We start from the raw sequence: 7,290 nt of genomic DNA, 5'->3' as shown, positions 1-7,290 counted from the left end.
GAAGCTCACGTAAATTCGACTTTACATATTTAAGGTTGGAGGGTTGAGATGAACTCATATGTATATGAGGAAGTAACTCGTGTAATCCCCGTCGACAAGATTAAAGTGTTGGGCTGCCATGAGAAGTATGGATTCCAATGGAAAGGATATCTTGAACTTCCAATGACTTATCGATTCCTGAAGATCCATGACCCAAAACGTTACTATTACACAGTTCCTGTAGATAAATGCAATACAACGTTGTTCTCCCCAAACTAAATGTAACAATTGGCTTATCATCACATGAAACGTTGTATTCGAAAGGGCTATGCCCATGTAAATACAAATAAAGACTTCTTTTTATCACTGTCTGGCTGTGCATAAGAGTTGATAAAAAGTTAAGTAGCTACATTGTTTAAGAGATAGCTGAATTAAAGATGTAATATAAGCTAACGTCGATTATCGTATAATAACGTTAAGAAAACCTTTATTTAGGCACAACCCCAGGTACAGGTTCCTAATTCGCCTCCTACGTCAAGTACTGCTGTGATCCAGGAGAAGAAGTTCCTTCTCAAGAAGATTAAGCCACCCGAGTTTGACAGGAGAGGCAGATTCATCCAGGCTGATGCTGAAATTTGGATTGAATCCATGGAGGATTACTTCGAAGCAGCCGGTACTGCACCCGCCAATCAGGCTATGCTCGCCAAATTAAAACTCACCGACGAAGCCAGACTTTGGTGGAAGCAATGGTGCAAGGATCAAGAGATTGTAGAGGGATCCGTTACTTGGGAGAAGCTGAAGAAAGCCGTGCAGGGAAGATATTTACGACCTGCATATCGCACGCAGAAAATGAACAAGTTCTACGAGCTAAAATAGCTAGGACTCACTCTTGACGCATACTACTCTAAATTCGTCTCACTTTTAAAATATGCACCAGAGATGGACATGACACAACAAGTGTCCAAATTTTGTGCGGGCTTAAATCTACCAGTAAATACCCGTCTCGAATCTATGCGTCCATCAGATCTTTAGGATGCACTCATTCGAGTGGCGCCTATAATTCAGGAGGTGCAAGCTAGACCAAGGGGTAACAAAACTTGGTCTTATAATGACCCAAACAGAGGAGCATTCAGACCTCAAATGAATAGAGTTCATGGTCATAATCAGGGGCAAAGAAAGAAAGCAAGGACGAATAATGTCAACAACTTTGTTCCTACTCAAAGTAATGGCCGAAACCTCCGTTGTTTCCACTGCAACGAACCCAGTCACTTCAAGAGGCAATGTCCCAAGCTCGGCTGAGGACATCGCCAAGAACCTTTCCAAGGAACAGGCCGTGGTCAAGGAGCCGCTACCCGAGGAAGAGGAAGAACTGTCTGCATTGCCAATAGGCAAATGTGCGAAGGAGGGGAAGATGAAGATCCGACCATGGAAGCAGAATTCGAAAGAGCAAAACTCCATGCCGCTTTACACAAGAAAGGGCCGAATCGCTAGTTCTCGGTGATTCAGACACCATCGGACTATCAAGGTAAAGGTTTCAAAACCTTGATTGATTGTGGCAGTACACATTCCTTTATCTCACCAGCATGTGCAAAAAGATAAGGAATAGCCACAGTAGAAGCACCTACCCTGCTTGTGGAATTGGCAAATGGTCGTGAGGTAATTTGTACCAGGAAAACTGCTAAGGTGGAATTCTTTCTGGGAGGAAAGAAGACTTCGGTTAAATTCAGAGTCATGAATTTAGGTATCCATGAGTGTCTACTCGGAATGGATTGGCTTAAGCCCAACGATACCCACATTCACTATGGAAAGGGTCAAGTTTCCTTTCGAAACTCTGAAAGGGAATTAGTCACAACTCAAGGTGAGGAAGGAGTGCCAAGAATCCAATTGGCCAAAGTATCTCGGATCATAAAAGGAGTCAGAAAAGGATTACCCATTTACTTGATCAAACTCAACAAGTTAGATCAAAAGCAAGAGTCTCATGAAGGACCTTCTTGGCTAAAGGAATACGCGGACGTATTCCCTGAAGAGTTGACTGAGCTTCCGCCTCAAAGAGAAGTGGATCATGAGATTAGGTTAGTGCCTCGAGCTACACCAATTGCCAAGAGACCTTATAGAATGTCCATACCAGAAGCAATTGAGCTGAAGGAACAACTCAAGCAACTGTTAGATCATGGCTACATTCGGCCTAGCAATTCACCGTGGGGAGCTCCAGTACTATTCTAGAAAAAGAAAGATGGGACACTTCGACTATGTATTGATTACCAAGGATTGAATCAATCAACAGTCAAGAACAAGTATCCTATTCCTAGAATAGATGAGCTTCTTGATCGTCTTCAGGGTGCAAAGATCTTCTCCAAGATTGATCTCAGGTTAGGTTACTATTAGATAAGGATCAAGGAAGAAGATATCCCAAAGACGGCCTTCAATACAAGATATGGGCACTTTGAGTTCCTGGTTATGTCATTCGGGCTTACGAATGCACTTGCCACCTTCAATAGGTTAATGCAGGACATCTTTAGGCCATATCTTGATGATTTCATGCTTGTCTTCTTCGATGATACTTTAGTCTATTCTAAACAGGAAGAAGATCATGAACCTCAACTGCGGATTGTCCTTGAGACAATGAGGTCACATAAGTTGTATGCAAAAATGAAGAAGTGTGCATTCTTCAAGCGTCAGATTGAATATCTGGGATTCATAGTATCATCAGAAGGAATATCAGTGGACCCAGCCAAGGTCAGAGATGTGCTTGAATGGCCAACACCAGTATCTGTCAAAGAAATACGTAGCTTTCTTGGATTGACAGGATGGTATAGGGTCTTCATCAAAAACTGTGCTTTGATTGCAGCACCTCTGACGGATTTACTAAAGAAGCAGACTTTCATTAGATAGTCAACTCCCGAACAAAATAGCTTCGATAGATTGAAGAAAAGTTTGGTATCAGCACCTATTCTAAAAATTCCAGACCTCAATAAGGAATTCGAGGTAGTAACTGATGCTAGCATTCTTGCCTTGGGGTGTGTACTTATGCAGAAAGGTCATCCAGTAGCATACTCTTCAAGGAAACTGAAGAACCATGAAAAGAATTATGCTACGCATGATCTGGAATTACTAGCTGTCATCCATGCTCTAAAGCTTTGGAGACACTACCTGTTGGGTAACAAGTTTACTCTAGTAACCGACCATAAGAGCCTCAAATGGATCTTTACCCAGAACGAGCTCAATATGAGGCAACGTCGGTGGATTGAAGTGTTGGAGGAATATGACTTTGAAATCAACCGACCAGGGAAAGAGAATGTAGTTGCCAATGCACTTAGTCGCAAGGCATTCCTAAATTCCCTAATCTTGCAGAATCCATCAACAGCCAGATCTCTAGCTATAAAAGTATCTATGCCAAACAACCCTATACTTGAGTTAGCTAGAGAGGAAGCATACCATGATCTGGTCTACCAATCAATGCTAAAGGAGATCTCTATTAAGGATCAAAATCAAAAGTTGCAAGCTAAGTATCAGGAATTTTCCATTGATAATGGACTTATCTATTACAAAACAAGGCTGTGTATACCAGCAAGCCAATCACTTAAGCAAAAGATAATGTGGGAAGCTCATGATTCCCCTTTGGCAGGACATCCTAGCTATGCTAAGACTCTTAATGCAGTTAGGAAGAGCTACCATTGGGAGAGGCTCAAAGATGACGTTCTCAAATATGTCATTGAGTGTTTGTCTTGCCAACGTATCAAAGCCGAACATGTCATGATGCCAGGGAAACTACAACCTCTTGACATCCCCCAAATGAAATGGAAATTCATCAGTATGGATTTTGTTATAGGCTTACCCCAAGTTCAGGGAGGATACAACTCCATCATGGTTGTGGTTGACGTGCTTACCAAGGTTGCACACCTTATTCCAGTAAAGACAAACTATAAAGCCTTCGACATTGCAAGATTGTTTATCAAAGAGATATTCAAGCTACATGGGTTACCCAGAAGAATCATTAGTGACCGAGATTCTCTCTTCACATCACACTTCTGGAGAGCTATCTTTGAAGCTATTGGGACTCAACTCTGTTTTAGCACCGCCTACCATCCCCAAACGGATGGCCAAACAGAGCGAGTAAATCAAGTCATCGAGGATATGCTTAGGGCATATTGTTGTCGAGAGCCGAATAGGTGGATTTAATACTTGCCTTTGGTAGAATTTGCATACAATGCCCCTTATCAGCAGAGCATTCAGATGAGTCCTTTCCAAGCATTGTATGGTCATGACTGTCGAAGTCCCCTAATTTTTTCCGATCCAACCTTAAGGGTTGAAGCTTCAAGACAGATGTTGGAAGACATGGATGACCAAATAAGGTCAATAAGACAGGACATCCAAGCAGCCAAGGATAGATAGAAGGCATACGCGAATTTGAAGCGTCAAGAAAGAGTCTTCGAAGAAGGAGACATGGTTTTCATTCGCGTACATCCTAAAAAGAGTTCTCTATCCCTAGGAGATTGCAAGAAGCTAAGTCCAAGGTATTGTGGGCCGTACAAAATCCTCAAATGCCTAGGACCCAATGCTTATAGATTGCAACTCCCTGAGAACCTAAAGGTTCACAATGTATTCCATATCAGCCTATTGAAAAAATATGTACCCAACCCTAACCATGTACTTGATGACCAACAAATTGTAATGCCTAGTCAAGGAGTCCTTTACCTAAGGCCGGATAGGATCTTAGATGTTAGGGAGAGACAATTAAGATCCAGAACCTTGAGAGAATGCCTCGTCCAGTGGAAAAATTATCCCGAAGAGGATGCCACTTGGGTAGATGAAGGCACTCTCAACCATCAATATCCCCAGTTTATCTCGAGATGAGGACATCTCGATTCCTCTAAGGGGGAGAGAATGTAATATATATCAAATATTTATTTTTTTTCCCTCTCGCGGCGACGCGTCGTGCTGGAAGGGGGAAGGGGATAGAGGAGCCAGCAAGCTTCTCACTGGAGCTTGCTCAGCTCCACGGGCATGCATAGGGACACGCTTGAGAGGGAGGACTCCCTCCCCTCCCCTATATAAATGAGGGATGGCCGCAAGTACTGAGGAGGAGGAGGAAGGACAGAAGACGAATGCTACCGCCCTGAAATCTGTGGAAGGAGAGAGGGATAAGCCACTCATCACCATTTTGCCCAGGGTTGCCCTCTCAGTGCTGCCGCCTGCAGACTATCCCCCCCCGTCGTCGCCGTCGGAATCACCCTCCCATGTGGCTCCTGACCCCCATAGAAGCTTCTTGAAGCTTCTTGAAGCTTCTAAGGGGGGGCTCCTCTAAGCCCCCCTTCCTATACCCTTCACTTACCCTTTCACCCCCCTCCCGATTTTATTCCCTTTTATCCTTTCACCCCCCTTGCCCCGGTCTTAAACCCTTAACCCCTTCCCGTGGGGCTATTAAACCCCCACTTCCCTTGGCCTCATAAACCACAAATCCCCCCTCCGTGCTTAAATTTATAAGTCCGTTCTTGTGTTTTCTTTGAAACCCCATGTTGCACCCCCCTCATATTCCTTTTTAACACACCCCCCTAAGCCCCTTTTTAACCCCCGTGCCCCCTTTTCCTTACACACCCTTTTCCCTCTCCCCCGTGCTATAAGCCCTTCACCCTTCACCTTTCCCCTTTCACCTCAGGTTTAAATCCCTAAAGCCTTTACTACTCCGTGTCCTAAAACCTCTCCAAAAAAAAAAATCCCCCTTCCTATAGCTTTTACTCCCAAGCCCAAAGATTTCCCAAGGCCCTTCATATGTTTGCGAAACCACACTCACACACTCCCTTTTTACCGTGTATATACCCCGATAGGGCCTTTTTAGGCTTTGTAAACCTTTCCCTCCCAAAAGAAGCTAAGACCTTAAAGGTCTTATTACTCCCGTCTCGTGGTCAATCCCTTAACGGCTCCTTGCCTCGAAAGAGAGAAGAAAAGTATTGAAGCGGCGGTGGAATTTCGAAAAGGAGTGTAAAGCTGCCTTCACGTTCGAAGGATTACAACTGCGATGCCGCCTAAGAAAGTCCAAGGAGTAGCTGCGGGAGGGTCATCTCCCGGTATCCATGTGGATATCTGACCCCAAAACTAGGTTTTTCCTTCTTGATTTTATATCGGTTTTAATTCAATCATGCAAGATGAATTGTTAGGGACAAGATATGTTTTGTCCTAGTTATTTACGATGAAGGAATTTAGTTTAATTGAACATGCAAAATGGATAATGTATAAAACATAGTTTTCCTTCAAATAGCATTATGCATTGAAACGAATTATGAGCAAGATTATTTACCCACTAAAGTAGTATATTTTGGCTAAATCTTGAAGGTATAAAAACTGCATCTTGCACCATTAACCCCTATTTTTTTACAACGAATCATAATAGAAGATGAAATTCATGAAAGGTTTCTTACGTTGCTTAAACTCTAGGAAGTTATCATTGCTAACTGCATATCTTAGCAAGGAAAAGATTGTTTATTTGGCATGAGTTTTGTTCGCAAGGAAAAAGGAAGATTAATTAAAGTTACCTAACCTCAAAGCAATAAAGTTTAGGACTGAAAAATCAATTGTCACATAGATAACAAATCGTGCCGAGGTGATCTCGATATTACCTTCTAAAAGTTAACCGAATTAATATAAACTTAGAAATACCTATGCTGCGAAATATGCATTGGGAATGATTTAAATCCAAGAAACGTTTATACCTTAAATACTTGCCCACCTTCCCTGATTGTAGGATCAATAAATCGTAAACATAAAAGAACTAAGGTTTGCCCCTGAGGTTCTTAAAGAAAATAATAAAAGGAGACCCTAGGTCTGACAAACGTCAGCTTAAAGAAACTGAAACGGATTGTTTCATCGCATATTACGTGTCAAGATTGTGGGAGAGAAGGAAGGAGTCTCACTTGTAGCTTTCTTGCTTGCACAATGGGGGAATACACACAAGGGTGGAGGCTGAAAACAGTTTTCCTCTTCTTAGTTGTGTAAGCCAAAAGAACTCTCCTACAAAGAAAATAGGAGAACCCTATATATGGGTCTCAAACCAAACTCAACTAATTAAGGTGGCATACTAACTGAGCCACGAACTAGAGTAGATAAGGATAGCTATCATGTAGCTATTATTCATGGGCGGTGTACCAACCGCGTCTACAACTGACAAGTCGGTGACATAAATACACAACGGTCACCCTGGCGTATCACGAGTGGAGCTCGATATCTCAACACTCCCCCTCGAGCTCAATCCCAATTCCTGCACACCAAGCAGGTCTCTGAACTTGCACAGCTTCTCTGCGCCCAATGCCTTCGTGA

Source organism: Lygodium microphyllum, chromosome 20 (genome assembly GCF_053477565.2).
Source record: "Lygodium microphyllum isolate KBCC chromosome 20, Lygodium_microphyllum_v1.1.10, whole genome shotgun sequence".
NCBI classification, from domain to species: Eukaryota; Viridiplantae; Streptophyta; class Polypodiopsida; order Schizaeales; family Lygodiaceae; genus Lygodium; species Lygodium microphyllum.
The sequence above is the reverse complement of the archived record's forward strand: the minus strand, read 5'-3'. Positions refer to the sequence as shown.